Here is a 22,139-nt window from a genome sequence, read left to right as displayed (position 1 = left end):
TCATAAAAACGCTGAAATCCGTGCCCTTGGGAATAGTATAGGATGAATGTACTTATGGTGGCAATAGTAATGAAAGTACTGGATGTAGTGGCGTGGATTTTGATAGCAATTCTGGTAGTTTTATTTCACTGGGTAATATGGAAATGGTAGTGAAGGAATATTGTTATGTTATTAGTGCCCCAAATCCGCGTTCATGAAGTAACAACAGGGCGCTTATAAAACCTTAATCCCTCTGTGTATATGTGTGTGTGTGTGTGTGTGTGTGTGTGTGTGTGTGTGTGCGCGCGCGCGTCTGTGTATGTGATGCTTAATTACTATCGTGTTCTTAGCTACCTTTGCTAAGTGGCATCTGGCGGTGACTTCCTCATCCACTTTACCTATAATGAACGTTCCTCCCCACCAACCAGGAGTAGTAGTAGTAGTAGTAGTGGTAGTAGTAGTGGTGGTGATGGTAATAGTGGTTGTTGTGGCAGTTATAGCAGTAGTAATAAAGTATTAATAGTAGTGGTAGTATTAGCAGCAGTATTAGTAGTTGTAGTAACAACACCAGCAGCAGCAGCAGTAGTAGTAGTAGCAGCAGCAACAGTAGTAGTAGTAGTAGTAGCAGCAGCAACAGTAGTAGTAGTAGTAGTAGCAGTAACAATAGTAGTAGTAGTAGCAGCAGCAACAGTAGTAGTAGTAGTAGTAGTAGTAGTAGCAGTAACAATAGTAGCAGCAGTAAGTACCCGCAACAAAAGCCTTGCTTCACAATAACTTCAAGTACTTGATTTGAGTTTCTTGCCTTCCTCTTACTGGCTCAGCTGCTATAAAAATAACAACCCTTACTCGACGGCTGGCACTGATATACTGACACACACACATACACACACACACACACACACACACACATACACACTCTCTCTCTCTCTCTCTCTCTCTCTCTCTCTCTCTCTCTCTCTCTCTCTCTCTCTCTCTCTCTCTCTCTCTCTCTCTCTCTCTCTCTCTCTCTCTCTCTCTGCCACTCAACAATTCCAGGCTGTCAGAAGCGTCCGGGTGTCTAACTCTCCACCAGTGTGTGGCTTTAGTGCCCAAAGTTTTGACACGTGCATGTGGTGAGAGACTAGCACTTTATGTTATCTATTTTCATTCCACCCACTCACTTGAACCAAAACAAATATTGCGTACTTCGCGTAGCCGGGCATATTTCCAGCAAAATATAATAAAGTCAGATTACAAAATGGATAGAAGATCCTTGGAACTATATGAACACCGAGTACTTCGTTTAACACAGCATATTCGTAGCAAAATAGATTAAGAAATTATTCAAACTTTCTACTGTATTTTTTTCTTCTTCGTGGAACAGCATATTCCTTGCAAAACGTAATAAAAATGGAATTAAAAAATGTTGGTACTCTGATTATGATTTTTTTTTCTACTTTAGCTCATTTTTTTTTCTACTTTAGCTCGACCATAAATGAACTTTGTAGATCCAAAAGGAATAAGTTTCATCATAACTGAGTTAGAAAAAATACTGATATGCTAATCCCATGCGTATCTCTCTATTTAAATTACGTAAATGGTGTATTGATTATGCTCATGAACATTGGTAGGGATGCGGCAACAGAGGAACACACGATCACAAATTATGCGCAGGAACATTGGAAGGGATCCGCTCATAGAGGAGGACACGATCACAATTTATGCTCCTCAACATTGGTAAAGATACACTAATAAAGGGTGACACGTTGATGGCAAATTATGCTCAAGAGTTGTAAGAATGCTCCGATAAAGAACACGTTGGTCACAAATGCAGCTTTCTCGTCCTGTCATAACCAATAGTGGGATTAAGTAACTCCAAGATAAGACCATGAGAGATAATTAACAGTACGTTATGCATAAGAAATTTGAGTCCTTTTGATGAGTGTGGGTTTCGCCTGGATCTAAACGTACAGGATGGAAAGCAGTGGATGGACCTGACTGAGTGGACCAGATTGAGTGGATCGGGGACTGAAATGGATGAATATGAGTGAGTGGATGGATAGATTGATAGCAATGGACTGATCAGATTAAATGGACTGAAATGGAAGGACTGGAATCAATGAACCGGATTGGACGGGCCGAATTGGATAGACCAGAATGGATGGACCGGAAATTTGACCAGAATGGATAGACAAGGTTGGACAAGTTAAACTGGGTGGATCAGAATGAATGAACCAGATTGAATAGACCGGAATGGGTGTACTGAAATGGGGAGACCTGGATGTGTAGACCAAAATGGGTGTATGGACCGTACTGTATGGACCAGAATTGATGGACCGTAACATACTAATGACCGTGAGGGATCAGGCAGAATGGACACACACTATGGATTAACCGAAATGGCCTGACTGAAATGCGCAGATGGACCGGAAAAGAGAATGGTATGAGACGAAATAAGTGGACCAAAATATATGAACTGGAATTAACACACTGGAAGTAATAGATCGCAATAGATGAACCGGGATTAGTGGCTCGGATGGATGAAGCAATACGCACCAGTCCACTGATACAATAACAGTCAATAGCAGTCAATAGGAAGTCAATAACAAGACGCCATGTAAAGCCACGGATCACCGACACTCCATCTCTGCTAATCGGTAAACGTAGACGAGAATCGAGGCGTGAGGCGAACCGTAGCTGATGTGCAGACGAGTTTGAGCAGCCGTTGTTCAGGTGTTGCCGGCCATAGTCACTCACCTGGCTGCCCCTGACGAGTTTGAGTGACGCGAGCATGGAGTTTCCGGGGACCAAGTTTGGCTGCTCCTCGGGGTGTGTGTGTGTGTGTGTGTGTGTGTGTGTGTGTGTGTGTGTGTGTGTGTGTGTGTGTGTGTGTGTGTGTGTGTGTATGCCTGCTCTTGTAATGCTCATTATGTCATCTTCACGGTAATGTTGATGTAAATTAGCTTCACGTCAGGACAATAAGATGGCTTCAATTAACTTACGAGGAGGAGCAGGAGGTGGTGGAGGAGGAGGAGGAGGAGGAGGAGGAGGAGGAGGAGGAGGAGGAGCAGGAGGTGCTGGTGGAGGAGGAGGAGGAGGAGGAGGAGGAGGAGGAGGAGGAGCAGAGAAGCAGATGGAAGAGGAGGAGAAGGAACAGAATTATGAAGGATTACAAAGGCAAACCAAGCAGCATCAAACCTTTAGTCCCTTGCAAGGCTGTTGGAGAACTACCAACAATGACTTAAAGAGAAGGGACAATGGAGGAGGAAGTGGAGGATGTGGAGGAGGAGGAAGAGGAGGAAAATTACATAGGATAAACAAACAGCTACACACTTCCAGATATTTGCCTAACTGTTTGAGACCTAATTCAGAGGAGGAGGAGGAAATGGGGAATGGAAGGAGATACAGGAGGGAAAATAGTAAGTAGCAGGGAAGGAAAAGGAAAAAAAAAAGGCCCATTTCCTTTTTTTATTTCTTGTATTTAATTTTATTTTCTCTCTTTTCTTGCGCTCTTTTCCCTTTTCTAGTTGTTTTCTTCCCCCTTTTCCTCCACTTTTCCCTTTCCATTTTATTCGCTATTTCCTTACTTTTTTCTCTTCCCTTTTACCTTCATTTTTTTTCCTTAATATCCTCTTTTCTTCTCATTGAATCCCTCTTTCCTATCCGTTTTTCTTCCCTGTCCATTCCTTTCCTTTCTCAGTTACCTTCCTTTTTCCTCCTTTTCCTTTCATCTTTGCCTCTCCCTTTCTTCGTGTTTCCTTTCCTTTCCATTTTTTTTTCGCATTACTACTCATTCCTTCCCTCTTTCTTTCTTCCCTTTAACTTCTTTCCCTCTATTTACCTTTTCTTTCTTCTTTATCCATCCCTCTTTCTTTTCTAATTCTACTTTCCCTTGATGTCATTTCCCTTTTCATTTTTTTTCCTTCCCTTTGGCCTTTTCTTACCCTGTCCATCCCTTTCTTTTCTGAACTGGCTTTCCTTTTCTCTCTTCCCTTCACCTTTGCTTATCTCTTCCTTAATCTTTCCTTCCAATTCCTTTCTCTACCCACTGTTACTCGCATTCCTTCCCTTCCTTTCCTTTCCCTTCACAGTCTCGTAAGAACTAAACTATACTTGTTTTATAGGTTTCTGTTCTCCTGTCCCAAAGTTTACCCGCGCCTTTGTGTTCCTTAGTGTTCCTTTTGTCTTCCTCCTCCTCCTCCTCCTCCTCCTCCTCCTCCTCCTCCTCCTCCTCCTCCTCCCCTAGAACTGACATAGGTCCGTCATCTGGAGGAGACGCGAGTAATTATCAAATAATTAAAGCATGTGTGTGTGTGTGTGTGTGTGTGTGTGTGTGTGTGTGTGTGTGTGTGTGTCATGCCACCCTAAGACGCCAGACATCATGCACCCCAGATGAGCAAATGATCTTAAGATGGCGATGCCTCCTGCAGTAGTAGTAATAGCAGTAGTAGTAGTAGTAGTAGTAGTAGTAGTAGTAGTAGCTATTACAAGTAGTTTGTAGTAGTAGTAGCTACTACAAGTAGTTTGTAGTAGTAGTAGTAGTAGAATTAGTTTGTAGTAGTACTAGTAGTAGTAGTAGTAGTAGAAGTAGTTTGGAGTAGTAGTAGTAGTAGTAGTAGTAATAATAGTAGTAGAAGTAGTTTGCACTAGAAGTAGTAGTAGTAGTAGTAGTAGTAGTAGTAGTAGTAGTAGTAGTAGTAGTAGTAGTAGTTTTCTAGGAGTAGTAGTAGTAGTAGTAGTAGTAGTAGTAGTAGTAGTAGTAGTTTTTTAGTAGTAGTAGTAGTTTTCTAGTAGTAGTAGTAGTAGTAGTTGTAGCAGTAGTAGTAGTAGTTTGTAGTAGTAGTAGTAGTAGTAGTAGTAGTAGTAATAGTAGTTTATAGTAGTAGTAGTACTAGTAGTAGAAGTAGTTTATAGTAGTAGTAGTAATAGAAGTAGTAGTAGAAGTAGTAGGGCTCTGCGGACACTTAATGAACAGCAGTCAGGTGGAGTGTTGCCCCTCACCAGGGAAACCATCCACCTGTTGAAGGAAAAACATCCTCCCCCCAGTGACGAGGAGGGCCTCAGGATGCAGGGGCCTTTCCGCAAGCCCAATGATGTCATCTACGAGGTGATAACTGGAGAGATGATCTGGAAGAAGTCTCTCCAGACACACGGCAGTGCTGGTCCCTCAGGACTAGACGCTAGAGGGTGGCGTCGCCTGTTGAGCGGCGCACTCTGTGGCAACGCCGCTAACGACCTATGCGGCGCCCTGGCAGCACTGGCGAGGAAGCTTGCCACCACAAATTGTCACCACGTCGAGGCTCTCACCGCATGTCGATTAATCCCGCTGGACAAAAAGCCGGGATGCAGACCAATTGGCATCGGCGAGGTGATAAGACGCATCGTGGGTAAATGCGTCATGACGGTGGTCAAGGACGACGTAAGGAGGGCAGCGGGGAACCTGCAAGTATGTGCAGGACAGCAGGCAGGAGGGGAAGCCGCCATCCACGCTATGAGGGAAATGTTCAGTGAAGACAATTGTGAAGCGGTGTTATTAGTGGACGCCAAAAACGCTTTCAACACTATTAACAGAAAAATCAATGCTTCACAACATTCGAGTAAAATGTCCCTCTCTGGCACAATATGTAGAAAACACATATAGTGACCCCTCGGATTTGTACATATGTAGTAATAGTGGTAATAGTGTTAAGGTGTTAAAGTCCATGGAAGGGACAACACAAGGTGACCCAGTGGCCATGGCGATGTACGCCCTCGGACTTTCAGTGCTGCAACAAGTTATCTCATATGAGAAAACGAGTGTGAAGCAAGTGGCGTACGCGGATGACCTGTCAGGGGCCGGCAAAATAACAGACTTGAAAAAATGGTGGGGCTTAGTGAACGACAATGGTCCCATCATAGGGTACACACCCAATGCCGCTAAGTCCGTCCTTATTGTAAAGCCTGAACACTATGACAGTGCAGTGGATAGCTTCAGTGGCAGTGGAGTTATAATAACAAAGGATGGACAACGGCATCTGGGTGCTGTCATCGGAACAGAGGAGTTCAAGAAGGAGTACATAGGAGAAAAGGTGAAGGAGTGGATACATGAGGTGGAAGTCCTGTCTGACATGGCCAGGACTGAGCCTCATGCAGCCTACTCCGCCTACACCCACGGCTTGCAGCATCGATGGAGATTCGCCATGCGCACCATCCCAGGCATCAGCCCTCTCCTTGCACCACTGAAGGTCTCGATAAGGAACACCTTCCTCCCAGCGTTACTGAGATACCACACTATCGGAGATGGGGAAAGGGCGCTGCTCGAACTTCCACCAAGACTGGGCGGGATGGGAATCACCTCCCCTGAGAAGTTGGCGACTGTGGAGAACCTCAACTCCCTCAAGCTCACCAGGTCCCTCACAGAGAAGATCATTGCTCAGGACGCACATGGTGAAATAGCCCAAAGTGCAATCACTGAGCAAGGACGAATTATATCTAGAGATAGGCAACAACATCAACGAAACTGTCTCGAAGACCTGATAAACATCCTGCCTGCAACCACAGTGAGAAAAATCCTCACTGCACAGGAAACGGGAGCCTCTAACTGCCTAACGTCATTGCCCATCAGAGCGAAGGGCTTCAGCCTCAACAAACAAGAATTTGTCGACGCCATTGCTCTGAGGTACGGCTGGCCGATGGAAGGACTCCCCAGTACCTGTGTGTGTGGCTCCCCCAATGACGTCAACCACACCATGACGTCCAAAAAGGGGGGATTCGTATGTATCAGGCACGATGAGGTGAAAGATCTGACCGCCAGCATGCTCAGGGAGGTGTGCCACGATGTCTCCACTGAACCGACCCTCCTGCCGCTAGACGGCGAGCACCTGCGCTACAGAACAGCCAACACCACCAACGAGGCTCGAGTCGACGTCAGTGCACGAGGGTTCTGGACAAGGGGACAGAAAGCATTCGTGGACATACGGATCTTTGACCCGATGACCGCCTGCCACCACGAACTCTCCCTGGAGGCCGCCCACCGCAAGAATGAGCAGGAGAAGATCCGAGCGTATGGGGAGAGAATCCAACACGTTGACCAGGGCAGCTTCACACCTCTGGTCTTCACCACATCTGGCGGGATGGGCTCCAAGGCTCAGTGCTTCTACTCAAGACTAGCCGACCTAATGGAAGAAAAGAAGCACCAGCCAAGGAGCCATGTCGTCGCATGGATGAGGTGCCGTCTCTCATTCTCCCTCCTCAGATCTGCCCTCCTGTGTCTCAGGGGGACAAGGCATTCCACTCCCATACCTGCAGACTTAGGAGGCCTCGACTGCGAGGCTACAGTGGTGGAGAGTGGCATAAGAGTAGATAGAGTAGAGGTAGAGTGAATTTATAGTTAACAACTAATGTTTATATTATAGAGTATTAGATATGGTTGGATGCCACAGTCAGTAGTAGTAGTAGTAGTAGTAGTAGTAGTAGTAGTAGTAGTAGTAGTAGCAGCAGCAGTAGTAGTAGTAGTAGTAGTAGTTGTAGTAGTAGTAGTAGTAGTAGAAGTAGTAGTAGTAGTAGTAGTAGTAGTAGTAGTAGTAGTAGTAGTAGTTATTGTTGTTGTTATTGATTTAGTTGTTCTTGATGTAATAGTAGTAATAGTAGTAATAGTAGTAGTAGTAGTAGTAGTAATAGAAGTAGTAGTAGTAGTAGTAGTAGTAGTAGTTGTTATTGATTTAGTTGTTCTTGATGTAGCAGTAGTAGTAGTAGTAGTAGTAGTAGTAGTAGTAGTAGTAGTAGTAGTACTAGAAGTAGTAGTAGTAGTAGTAGTAGTAGTAGTAGTAGTAGTAGTAGTAGTAGTAGTAGTAGTAGTAGTGGTAACATACAGCATGTAAGCTAACCTGCGCTGCACACACTCACACACACACACACACATACACACAAGCCTTGGTTCTATCACTCGCCAGGTGTAAAGGAAGCGTATGCTGCCACCTGCTCTTAAGATTCACGTATTTCAAACACTTTGATGTTTTCATGTAATTATTTCAAGGGTTACGGAGTGAAATAACCACCCCATTACAAGACAAGTAGTAGTAGTAGTAGTAGTTTGTACTAGTAGTAGTAGTAGTAGTAGTAGTAGTAGTAGTAGTAGTAGTAGTAGTAGTAGTAGTTTGTACTAGTAGTAGTAGTAGTAATAGTAGTAGTAGTAGAAGTAGTTTGTAGTAGAGTAGTAGTAGTGGTAGTAGAAGTAGTTTGTAGTAGTAGTAGTAGTAGTAGTAGTAGTAGTAGTAGTAATAGAAATAGTAATTGTAATAGTGGTAATATCAATAGCAGCATTACTAGTAGTAGTAGTTGTAGTAGTAGTAATAGTAGTAGGAGTAGTAGTAATAGTAATAGTAGTAGTAGTACTAGTAGTAATAGTAGAAGTACAAGTAGTAACTATAATATTGGTAATAGCAATAGCAGCAGTAGTAGTAGTAGTAGTAGTAGTAGTAGTAATTGTAATAGTGGTAATAGCAGTAGCAGCATTAATAGTAGTAGTTGTAGTGCTGGTTGTAGTGGTGGTGGTGGTAGTGATAGTGATAGCTCTAGCAGTAATATCGGTCGTGGTAGCAGTAGTAGTAGTAGTAGTAGAAGTAGTAGTAGTAAAGTAGTAGTGGTAGCAGCAGGAGCAGCAATAATGATAATAGAGATGTAATGGCAATAGTAGCAGCAGTAACCTCTATACCGTCATTAGCATTGGCAGCAGCAGCAGCAGCAGTAATATTATCATAATCGCATTACAACCATTTATAAATTCATTACCATTATATTTTTATTACAGCCAATTCTAACTTATTATGAGAGGAACAACAACAACAAACCGAAAATAAGACACGTCACTCCTACGATCACTTTGTGTCCTAAGTAAACAGACTAAATGGCAGAATATTGTCGTGTACGTGAGAGAACCATTGTTTTTTTTTTTTTTTTTCATTTTTTTCACCTTTTGTCCCCATTAGTATTGCTTAGTCTTCTTTGAGGCGTGAAAAGCGCCGGCACAGAAGGGTTCTCGAGCTAATATATATTTACCGTGGAAATCGTCCTGCAGACCGTAAGACACGTACTCTGAGCCCGGCGTAATGTGGCTTGGATACACAGGCCACACTCTTTGATCCCGGGACGAGGCGCGCCGGTAATATTACTGAAACCTGAGTCTGTGCGGTGTGCGGGCTTTAAGACATCAGCGTAGTGAGGCGCAACACGAGTCGGGGGAGTAATGCATTCAGGCAGCCAAGGCAAACATTTTCCATTTAATATACTCCGCACTGACAGCCGCGTGAAATGTGAGACCTGCGGATGTATTAGAGGCGCTGGAGAAATGCTGTGCTAAATGTCTACACGCTGATGAGATGGATGGGCGCGACTCCCTGTAATGTTCGTGTCAACACAGTCTTGTACGATTTTTTGCTTCCCTGCACCGGCGAAATATTCCGAATTTTCGTCAGCGCTCATTAAATGCTCTGGGTTTTAGATTACACTTATTAAATGTTCCTAATTTTCATCTGCAGTTATGTGATTTACTGGATTTTTTTTTTTTTTTTTTTGGTGTTCCTATGAAATGTTTTGGAATTCGGTCTGCATTTATAACATACTGTGGATTTGAACTGTACTTTTGTTTTGGCATGAACTTCCATTATGTTTCGTGTTGCTTCAGCGGGGTGTGACACTTCAGACTGGTGAATGAAAGTGTATAATGACAGAAACTTAAAGGATAACAAAGGCTGATCCAGATTGAAACAGTAAAGAGAGACAGGATAAGTCCAAAGCAAGAAATTTTAATAATAAGAAAGGCTGATCTAGAATAAGATAGTAAAGAGAAGGAAGAAAAGTCGAAAGTAAAAAAAAATAGAAAATAAAAAATAAGAGAGATGAGAGAGTAATCCAGAATAAAACAGCAAAGAGAGTCCAAAGTAAGAAATCTTAAGGATAGAAAAAATTGCTATAGAATGAAACAGTAAAGATAGCAAAGGAGAATCCACAGCAGCCTTATCTAACCTTTCCAACACTTTAAGAGGGCGTGGCAGGCGGATGGGGTGTGGGGCCTCGTGTAGCTGGGTGCGTGTGTGCGTCATGAGCAAATGGAGATAGGGTGAAGTGAAGCAGTCATGATGATTGCTTGGCTGTGCATGAGTGGCACCAGCAGCGTGTAGTGTGTGCTGGCAGGAAGAGAGTTCAGCAGGCAGTTCTAGTAACGAAGTAAAAATGCACTGATTAGACTTCGTGGTCAGAAATGATACAATGCAGAGCGAAACAAGCAATCAATCAAAGAAATCCGAAATGAAATATAAAAAAGAAGTCCTACTGTTGTTGTCACGTATAGAACAAAGCTCCGAAAACTGTTACTCCCCTTCATCTTCACAAGCCCAAGTCGTCGTTTTACCTGGTGAGTCAAAATTAAAGTACAATATAAGGATATCAACTTAACCATTGCTGTCACTACAGTAATAGGGAAGAGAGTAGAAGGGCATCATTCCACCCCACTGGTGTTGTGGAGGTGTGGGCGCAGGTCTTGTTGAGGTGCTCAAGAAACGAGGATCTCTCCCCTCCTACTGGTGACCCAAGACTGTAGGAAACTGGGTCATCAGGCGCCTCAGGTCACCCCGAGTCAGGACAGTCAAGGCTGTATTTTTGAGACACCATGAGAGAGAGAGAGAGAGAGAGAGAGAGAGAGAGAGAGAGAGAGAGAGAGAGAGAGAGACAGAGAGAGAGAGAGAGAGAGAGAGAGAGAGAGAGAGAGAGAGAGAGAGAAAGAGAGAGAGAGAGAGAGAGAGAGAGAGAGAAAGTTGGTTATGACAAAAATCTATTATGAAATCATTCTCTCTCTCTCTCTCTCTCTCTCTCTCTCTCTCTCTCTCTCTCTCTCTCTCTCTCTCTCTCTCTCTCTCTCTCTCTCTCTCTCTCTCTCTCTCCACACTTAAATCCATCCTGTACTCTAAATAAAGCAAAAACACTGCTGTTTTTTTCCTTTAGTAATCCACATTAATAATATGTCCACCTGTTCTGCTCATTAATCCTGTCACCTGTCCTTTAATTAGTCTGTTTCCTGTCCTCTACCTATCCCCACTAATTGGTAGGGTTACAGGTAGACAGATATATACAGACAGAAAGAAAGAAAAACAAGAAAAGGAGTAAGGAAGAAAATTTGCTGACGGGCAGACAGAAAGAGAGGAAAACAAGAAAAAGGAATACGAAAGAAAAATGTGAGATAAATCAAAGGGAAGGCATGGAAGTTTGTAGTAGAAGTGAAATGAAGGCAGAAAGAGGTGATAAGGAATAGATAAGGAAATAAGAAGAATAGGGATGATAAAAGAGGCATTACAGAAAAAAATACACAAATCCAAGATGCTTCCAAACACTTCAGATAATAAAAATGAATAACCTAGGAATAAAAATGAATAACCTAGGAAGTACTGTCTTTCCTGTTTAGAAGAAAGTGGGAAATATGGACACGTTAAGAAAGGCTACGATTCCCGTGTTCCACTAATCAGTTCAGCGTCTTAGAATCTGCGCGGTTCTCATCCACCAACGAGGTGTACTTATAGCTAGTTAATTAGCGTGAGAACATAAGAAAATAAGGGAAGCTGCAAGAAGCCGTCAAGCATACACGTGGCACTTCTTGTATGAAATGTCTTACCTTTTTAGTTACCGAATCTTAGTCTTCATGTGTACTATTTTAAACCAACAAAGCCTTTCATTGTTGCTCTCAGCTACTCAATACAGTGTTTAGAAATGCACTTGCGGGAGTAACGCTTGCGGTACTAAAGGATGATTTTGGCGTATGCTGGTAGAGGAAAGAAAGGACACGGAAATGTTTATAATCCATCAAAGTGTAAACCCTCTGGAATATGCGAAAAGTATGTTCCAAAACACGATAGAGAGAGGAAAATCAGCCTTTATACGGTTTTCATAAGAATATAAATAAATAATAATAATAAATAATAATAATAATAATAATAATAATAATAATAAATAAAAAATCTAATATATATATATATATATATATATATATATATATATATATATATATATATATATATATATATATATATATATATATATATATATATATATATATATATATATATATATATATATATATATATATATATATATATATATATATATATATATATACGTGGCATCTCCTCCCTCTTACACCAGAAAAACACGTGAACAGCCTTGTGGATATGACGAATGTTGTCTGTTAACTAAACTAGCACTACTCAGACGTCACGCCTCGAATACCTTGACTCTTCACACGCGTATGTGCTGATTGCAAGTCTGCTTCAAGGAACAAACCACAGACAATATAGAGGAGGTGAATGGTGATCTTAATATCATTGTGGTGCTGGTCTGGCCACACGCAACTGAAGCAGAGGGAAATGAGTGAATACTGGCGAGCACTTGTTGTGGTGCCGCCACCTGTGGAAAACAATGTGTGCCAATTAAATTATGCGGCATATTCCAAGCTTTACAGGCGTATATTCTGATGTAGCATGTGGAAAATACTAAGATTGTTATATTTCGTTGTATGTGCTCTCTACGTCTTTACTTTTTTTTTCACTTATTTATTGATTTTACTCTTTTTTTTTTCTTTTTTTTCTTCGTTCAATTTTAATATGAAGTGGGAAACCATTCAGAAGTAGAGAAGTGGAGAGGACTCAGTCGACGGTGGGAACAAAGATATTATTATTAAAGACAGCTCGGCACAGGCTTCCCACATCCCCCGGAGAAATACTTGCATTACTGTCATGATGCACAGGCTTCTAAAGCACACGAAAGTCGATACCCTATTTACCTATTTATTTTGCTCCCTGGCTCGCTTCGCTGATTAATTATTCAGGAGTAATTAATCATTTATGCATATTGTACATCACTTTGTTCTCTGTTTAACATTCATGTAAGCATTTGAATATTAACACAATCCTTCGGTTCTTGCAGGTGTGAGGGGGCGGCACGGCTCCTCCGTCCCCCGTGAGTACATGTAGTCTGCTATTATTATTGCCACTTTCATTATAATTGTAAAGGAAGAGAAAGACAGACGCAAGTTTGTGTTGGGTTCAGCAATAGAATGGCATGGGAAAAATGAAGTGCTGGTTGGAAATATAGAGAAAAAGAGAAGAGTGTTATATTTAGAAAGAGAGAATTAAAGATGCCAGTGTTGTATTGAGAAAGAGGGAAAAAGCAAGGAAGTTATGTGTTTAAAAGTAAAGACGAAAGAGAGGAGTGTTGTGTTTTAACAGCAGAGGAGGAAAGAAAGAGACATTCGTTTTGCTCTGGAGTAGAGGAAGAAAAGCTAGTGTAATTAAAAGTAGAGGAGAATGATACAAGTGTATGGTGGAACAGAAAAAGAAAGAAACAAACATGTTTTGTTAGGAAAGGTAAAAGTAACTACTGCCGATATGAGTAAAACTGATGCTGCCTGGTTCACTGGTAATGCTCTTCCCATTTACCACTTGTATTAATAAAGCTGTTTTCAATCCTATTATCAATCAACCTTGCACTGAGATGATTTTTGAAATATCAATAACAGTAATATCAAAGTATTAGCCACTTAGAAAAGTTGTGGAAACAAGGCCTGCTATGAGACAAAAGTTTGTTCTTCCGTGGAATAGCCGCCCAGATAACACAGTGAGTGCTTCTAGTGTTGAATAATCTAAATATAAGACAGGACCAGTTATGAGCTGATCAAAAAATTATGTATGATCACATTAAATCACTTCGGACTATTCTTTCTGAATCCCAAAGCCACCAAAGTGACGTCCGTCCGGATGAGACTCACTGATCCGGATAATGATGTCAACTAAAACTTGCATTCAGAGTAACCCTAAGTAAATAATAGCATGACTCTATACTTCCATCTTCCCACGAGTTGACCGTGTTTAAGAGAAGAATTTCAAGGCAGCTCCATTCCTGGACTGGTTATTTCTTTGCAAACACTTGATTTCCTTTTTTGGAAGACACAGTTCACATGTACTTTTTTTTTTTCTGAAGCTATTTTTGGTCTTGCTTTGAACATAAGAACATAAAAACATAAGAAATAAGGGAAGCTGCAAGAAGCGACCAGGCTTACACGTGGCAGTCCCTGTATGAAATATACCTACCTATTTCCATCTATTATCCCCATCCATAAACCTATCTAATCTTCTCTTAAAGCTCTCTAGTGTCCTAGCACTAACAACATGATTACTGAGTCCGTTCCACTCATCTACCACTCTATTTGAGAACCAATTTTTTCCTATCTCCTTCCTAAACCTAAATTTTTCAAGCTTGAACCCGTTATTTCTTGTTCTACCCTGGTTGCTGATCCTAAGAATTTTGCTTATATCCCCCTTGTTATAACCCTTATACCACTTAGACTTCTATCAGGTCCCCTCTTAACCTACGTCTCTCCAAAGAATGTAAATTTAACAGCTTCAACCTCGCCTCGTAAGGAATACTCCTCATCCCCTGTATCCTTTCGGTCATTCTCCTCTGTACTGATTCTAATAGACCTATATCTTTCCTGTAATGTGGGGACCAGAACTGCACAGCGTAGTCTAGATGAGGTCTGACCAGCGCCAAGTATAACTTTAATATTACTTCCAGCCTTCTACTTTTAACACTCCTAAAAATTAATCCTAGTACCCTATTTGCCTTGTTTCTGGTTTCTATGCATTGTTTCCCTAGACGGAGTTCAGAGCTAACTATAACTCCTAAATCCTTCTCGTACCCTGTACCTACCAGAGTTTGGTTGTTTAACGTGTACCTACTGTGTGGGTTTCCTCTACCTACGCTAAGTACTTTGCATTTATTGATATTAAATTGCATTTGCCATCTATCCATCCATTCATTAATTTTATCTAAATCTGCCTGCAAGACGATGGCATCCGATTCTGACCTAATTAATCTACCTATCTTTATGTCATCCACAAATTTACTAACATCACTTCTAATTCCACTATTTCCTCTTTAACTTCCTGACTGTTTCAACTAATTCATTATATTGTGACTTTAAAACTTCTTCACCTGCCCTTAATCTCTTATATATACTTCTCTTACGCCCTATATAATGCTTTAACCTAGCAGTCATCCATTTAGGGTCTTTTTTTTTGAGATCTTATTGTCCTATACGGGATATTTGCCAACTGACCTGTATGAACTTTATCTACGAAATATTTATACAATTCATCTACATTTACCTCACCTAATCCTCTCATCTCGGCCCCTACCGTCCTCTTCACTCCCTCTTTTACTCGCCTCGACCTCACCTCTCTCATTTGCCTTCCTTATGTATAGGAAAACAAACACAAAGGCTTTCATGTGTGTGTTTTGACCATATGGATGGGTTTATGTAAATGATGTGTTATTTTGCAACACAATTTTCCCAAAGAGTTAATACTTTGATCTTATTGTTTTCATATTTTCTAAAAAAAAAACTTTAGTACAAGGCTAATTGGTGAGGGCAAAAAAGTACAAGCGTACTTGATAGAGGGAAAGAGAGGCAGTCACCGTGTTTACAAAGAGACGAAAAAATGGAGATGTGTTTAAGAGTAGAGGGAGGGAAGGAAAAAGAGGCAATTCCGTTTAAAAATAGAGTGAACAACAAGAGAAAAGTGTTGAGGAGGACAGAGGGGAGGATCATAATTGTGTTTAAAAGAGAGAGAAAAAGACATAAGTGGTATGGGAAGAAAAATAAGGTAAGTGTTGAAGAAAAGGTGAAGGCCAAAACATAGCGGATTGTAAAGAGTGACTGTTTATGGACCGCGCTCTTGGATTTCTTTTTTTTTTTGTGTGTGTGTGTGTGTGTGTGTGTGTGTGTGTGTGTGTGTGTGTGTGCATATGTCTGTATGTATGTGTGTGTGTGTGTGTGTGTGTGTGTGTGTGTGCATATGTCTGTATGTATGTGTGTGTGTGTGTGTGTGTGTGTGTGTGTGCATTTGGGTAACCGGTAAAAGATAAGGAAAGAAAAAAAAGTGCATTTCCCCCCAAAAAAATATTAGAAGATCCGAGAGAAAAGTCAGTTAAGTTTTTGATGTTTCTTTTAGACTTCTTTTATTAAATTTTCGATAACGTAATGTCAGAGCCGCTCATAACAGTTTAAATAAATTAATTATGCTATTACTTGCGTTACGAGTTCATCTAATTTATATCGTAATTGGAGGGAACCTTGACAGTGGCTCGGGTAACACATTTTATATATATATATATATATATATATATATATATATATATATATATATATATATATATATACGAGTATATATATATATATATATATATATATATATATATATATATATATATATATATATATATATATATATATATATATATATATATATATATATATATATATTATAATAATAATAAAGCACCCTTTATATGGATAGCATGATGACGATCCACCAACTATAATATGGTTAGGTAGTTGGGTTAGGCTTGGTTAGATACAGATAGAGAGAGAAAATCAGAGGAACAGTGACAGACAGACACAAACACAGAACAACAGACAACTACATATAAGAAAAATAAATAAATAAATAAAACACGAAGAAACAATACCAGCAAACCTATTGGCGTTTACTAAGTTTCTTAAGAACAGTAAAAAAAAATAGAATAAATAAATAAGAAAAAGTAAATGAGGGAAGGTACAATAAACTGTGAGGCCTTTCCATGGCAGTCCCTTTCCATGGCAGTCATGCATGAAACATATTTACTTATTTGCACCTGTTATCCTCATCCATAAACTTATTTGATCTTCTTGCATAGCTTCCTATTGGCCCATTACTAATAAGCAAATTACTGAGTCTATTCCATTCATGCATCACTCTATTTAAGAACCAATTCCCTCCTGTCTTTTTTTTTTTTAGATCTATCTTTTTTAAAACCCAATATTTCTTGTTACAGATGAGTCACTCTATATAAGCAAAAGACAAGCAGGAGAATAAAGATGAGGGCTGGATAGAAGGAGGTAGATAACTTAATCTAACCTAACCTAGCCCACCTCAACTATAGCAAGGGAGGATCCTCCACGTCATCCAATTCTCTCAGTCCTGGTTATGAGTCGGCATCCCCCGTCCTTCCCTCGAGTATGCAGAGTCCAATGTAATATTTCCAGGGCCAAATAATATCAAGGCGGTGTCTCCAGACGTTGATTGAATTTTGCTGTTCTCAATTTAATTTCTAAGAAAGCGAAGATATGAAATTTTACTCCATTTGAATGACTATCGTGGGTGTGTGTGTGTGTGTGTGTGTGTGTGTGTGTGTGTGTGTGTTTGTGTGTGTGTGTGTGTGTGTGTTGGTGTTGGTGTGTGTGTTCAATGATTTTTTTTTTTTTTCATGCATCACAAAGTCAATTACAACCTGTGAGCACCTCGTTCCGATGCCTTAGTTGTAACATTTAATGAACTCCATAATACTGGAAAAATAAATTCAACTATTGCAGGGTGAAAAAAAAAAAGGAGCCTATTAAGTGTGCGCCATATGACGAGTCCCATAAACATGATAATTGTATTTTGCCCAATCAGACTCATTAGGGTTGTTTTACTGCGATCATCACTGGAGTACCATTCACTCAGTTAATAGCTTTACGTCCCAATTAAACGTGTAATTAGACCCTTTTTTCCGTATAATTGTTTTTTTTTTCTGTCATTGTATTCTTTTGTGTATGGTACTTCAGTCTTTGTCTTTTGAGTATCATCTCTCTCTCTCTCTCTCTCTCTCTCTCTCTCTCTCTCTCTCTCTCTCTCTCTCTCTCTCTCTCTCTCTCTCTCTCTCTCTCTCTCTCTCTCGTGTCTGTCCGTAGAGGTTGTTAGGTTGTTAATTCCAAAATAAAAAGGCTACATTTTAACGTAATTGCTTACATTTTGAGTGATTTAGAGATAGAAACAGATGAAGACAGGGAGACACAGAGAAAACAGATGAAGACAGGGAGACACAGAGAAAACAGATGAAGACAGGGAGACACAGAGAAAACAGATGAAGACAGGGAGACACAGAGAAAGACAGACAGACACACAAAGACAAGCAAGCAGGCAGGCAGGCAGGACCGGGCAGGCAGACAGTCAGAGACAGACAGACAGACAGAGACAGACTGATTGACTGTTGTCCTCCAGGACCTAAAGCAGTTAGTGCAAAACCCTAGTCGTATTCCTGACCGTCTTGGAGATACACCCAACATTCTTGACCTTTTTCTAACCTCTAATCTTTCCGCTTATGCGGAGAGATTAGAGGTTAAGTTTTTTAATATATCCTATCTTCTTCGATGGGCTCCTCCAAAAACAACCTTATATCTGTATCTTGTCCTATCGCTCCAGACCCTTCTCAGGATCCCCCACAGCGGAGGTGTCTTGCTGCCGTTTTGCCTCTGCTGACTGGGGGGAACTGAGGAGGTATTATACTGATTTTTCTTGAAATGACTACTACTTCCGTGTCAGAGACCCGTCTCTGTGTGCTGAGCGCATAACAGAGGTGATAGTGTCTGGCATGGAGGCGTACATTCCACACTCTTTTCTCATGACCCAAACTTTCCAAACCTTGGTTTGGCACAGCCTGTTCTCGTGCTATACATGATAGAGAGGTGGCCCACGAAAGATACTTGAGCCCTGCATCACCTGAATTTCATGAACTTCATATTTCTGCGGGGAATCATGCTAAGTCTGCTCTCCTACTAGCCCAAAACAATAGAACAATAGAACAACAGAAAATGTCAAAATCTTTCTTCATTTAACACCACTCGTGACTTCTGGCAGCCAAAAATCTCTCTAATAAATTTGCTTCTTCGTCTTTCTCTCCTTTATTCCGACCTGATGACACCATTGCCATCTCAGATATCTCTAAAGTTTAACTCTTCTTTCATAGATTTGCTAAAAACCCTTGTATTATTCAGAGCTTGTTTCTCCTCCACCCGACTCTTTTGCCCTTTCATAGTGATATTTTCCATGCCTTTAGCCATAGGAAGGTTTATAGACCTAATGGGGTTCCTCCTAATGTTCTCTGAAACTATGCCTCCGTGCTTGCACCTTGCCTAGTCAAACTCTTCCAACTTTGTCTATCAATATCTATCATTCCTTCCTGGTGAAACTTTGCTTACATTCAGGCTGTTCCTTAAAATAGTGATTCCTCTAATCTCTGAAACTATCGTCTTATTACTTTAAGGTTTTTGAGTATATCCTCAACAGGAAGATTCTTAAAATTTTATCACTCCACAACATTCTATCTGATCGACAATGTGGGGTTCCGTCGTGGCCGTTCTACTTGTGACCTTCTGGCTTTCCTTACTGAGTCATGGTCATCCTCTTTTAGGGATTTTTGTTAAACTTTTATTGTTATCTTAGACATATGAAAAGCTTTTGAGAGGATCTGGCACAAAGCTTTGATATTCAAACTACCTTCCTACGGTTTTCTATTCTTCTTTCTGTAACTTCGTATCAAGTTTCCTTTCTGACCGTTCTGTTGCTGCTCTTCCTACAATTTATCAATGATCTTCTAAACAAAACTTCTTGTCCTATCCGCTCCTACGCTGATGATACCACCCTGCATTTTTCCACTTCTTTTTATTATAAACTTCCAAACATTCAGGAATCAAACAACTCACACAGGGAAGCCACAGAACACCTGATTTTTTTAAATATCCGATTGGGGCAGAGCTATCTTAGTATTCTTCAATGACTCAGAAATTCAGTTCTTTAATCTTTCAACTCGACACAACCTTCTACATAACTATCCTCTTTTTTTCAGTAACTCTCATTTGTTACCCTCTTCTTCATTGAACATCCTCAGTCTGTCCTTTACCAACAATCTAATCTAGAAATTTCACATTTCATTTCTAGCTAAAACAGCTTCTATAAAGTTGATTGTTCTGGATCGTCTCCACCAGTTTTTCTCATCCTCCCAGATGCAAACTCTGTACAGGATCCTTATCCGTCCATGTATGGAATATGTTTTAAATGTTTGGGTGGTTCCACTCATACCACTCTTCTAGACAGAGTGAAATAAAAAACATTTCGTTTTATCAACTCCTTTCCTCTAACTATCTTTAGCCTTTCTCTCATCTCCGCAATGTTGCAGCTCTTGCTCTTTTCTATCGTTATTTTCACGCTAACTGCATTTCCAATCTTGCTAACTGCATGCCTTCCCTCCTCCTGCGGTCTTGCTGCTCAAGGCTTTGTACTTTCTCTCATCTCTATTCTGTCCACCTCTCTAATTCAAGAGTTACCCAGTATTCTCAATAGCTCATCCCCTTTTCTGGCAAACTCAGGAACTCCTTGCCTGTTTCTGTATTCCCTCCTCCCTATGACTTGAACTCTGTCAAAAGGGAAATTTCACGACACTTATCTTCTAAATAGATTTCGGTAATGCTTTTGCCCTTGCTTCTGGGACTGGCACTCTAGTCGGCCTTTTTTTTTTTTGCCCTTTTTTTTTGTGCCTTTGGCCAGCGCCCCTCGTGTATAAAAAAAAAAAAAAAGACAAAGACAAAGACAAACAGACAGAGAAAAGCAAAGACATCCAGTGCCAAATAAAAACGGACAAGACAGACACATGTTCATTAGCCAGTTATTAAGTTAGTATATACGTGTGTTCAACTCATATAGATTTCACATAACTATTCCTTTGCCAGTTACACACTTTCTTCCACCGAGCCATTAGGAAACTTAAAGAAGATTAGACAAATTTATCGACAAGGATGATAGTGGATATAGGTAAGCCATATATTATACAGGGACTACCACGTGTATACCTGATGGCTTCGTGCAGTTTGCCTTGTTTTATGTTCTTATGTTCTCTATATCCTTGACTTTTATCTTTTACGTTCTCAGATTCACATCATATTACACCTGCGTGACCTTCCATTCACAATAGGTAGTAAACAGTTGTACGAATTTCTAAACATGTTTTACAGTTTCCACGACAACAGTCTTAATGGAATGGCCTGTGTATTGATATGGGCCTTCGCTCCACTCATCTGGGCAAGGGGAAAGGTGCTGAGAGAGCCAATCATCTGTCGCTATTTTCAGACGCTCAGGTGACACGTGCCATATTTCCTCCTTTATGGGACACTTGTTTCCTGGCGGTGATGTGGTGATGGGAGCAGCAGACTGCCTTGTTACGTGTTGTTGCCGCGGCCTGGTGCACATCAGCGTCTCTCTAAAGGTGTTTTGTGACCTCTTATGCTTCGGTGTAAATTGTAAGGACTGGTATTATACGTATGCGTTGGGAAATCGACACACACACACACACACACACACACACACACACACACACACACACACACACACACATAGACAGATAGATAAATAGATAGACGAGATAGAAATATAGACAGATATATATATATATATATATATATATATATATATATATATATATATATATATATATATATATATATATATATATATATATATATATATATATATATATATAGGTAGACTTATAGAGAAAGATAGTTAGTTAGACATATAGGTAGATATAGATATATAGGTATATTGACTACAAATCTAATACAGAATTATAAATTAAAATTTCAGATGCCTCTATATAATGATACCCAATATCACACACTTGTGGTCCAAAAGCATTTATTCTACTCCGAAGCGAACTTAAACAACGACAAAGCTAATTATATGACCAAAAACATTTACATTACACACACACACACACACACATACACACACACACGAAGGTGGATGCAGCAAGGCCCGACACTCTGGTACATTTGTACAAGATGAATACATGATAAACAGTTCATATTTCATGCCCAGGAAGGTATAGGCCATCGGGTGTCCTCTTAAACCAGCGAGGCGCGAGACAGTAATGGCCATCATATATATTACACGTGTCGCGTTACCGAAGAATGGAAGAGAACTTGTCACAATTTCGTTTTCTGCATTAAGTGAGCCTTCAGGTAAACGGTGATATGTGGCTCAATGAAACACTGAGGCATTGCACGTAGCCTGGAGTGTGTCTTTTATGTACGAGCACCTCTGACCCACCGAGGGCAACAAAAAGGTTTAAAAAAAAAAAAAAAAGGCCCGCTGAAGGTGCCAGTATCTAAAAAAAAAAAAAAAAAAAGTTTTCAAAACTTGAGAAGATTGCAGTATGAGACTTTTTTTACCTCATCTGAATAATCCAAAATTTAAGGTACAGACACTTACTCGATTACTCGCTGGCGTTTCGATACTATAGTCGAG

The 22,139-nt window shown here is 40.4% G+C and overlaps 1 long non-coding RNA gene across 1 annotated transcript in view; it reads left to right on the top strand.

The window, feature by feature from the left end:
* Window positions 1–22,139, top strand: part of LOC135116048 (uncharacterized) — a 152,224-nt gene that overhangs the window by 71,069 nt on the left and 59,016 nt on the right. Inside the window, exon 2 of the long non-coding RNA XR_010276149.1 lies at window positions 12,907–12,939. This is a non-coding gene — a long non-coding RNA (uncharacterized LOC135116048). The remainder of the gene's footprint in view (window positions 1–12,906; window positions 12,940–22,139) is intronic.

Source organism: Scylla paramamosain, chromosome 30 (genome assembly GCF_035594125.1).
Source record: "Scylla paramamosain isolate STU-SP2022 chromosome 30, ASM3559412v1, whole genome shotgun sequence".
NCBI classification, from domain to species: Eukaryota; Metazoa; Arthropoda; class Malacostraca; order Decapoda; family Portunidae; genus Scylla; species Scylla paramamosain.
The sequence above is the reverse complement of the archived record's forward strand: the minus strand, read 5'-3'. Positions and strand labels throughout refer to the sequence as shown.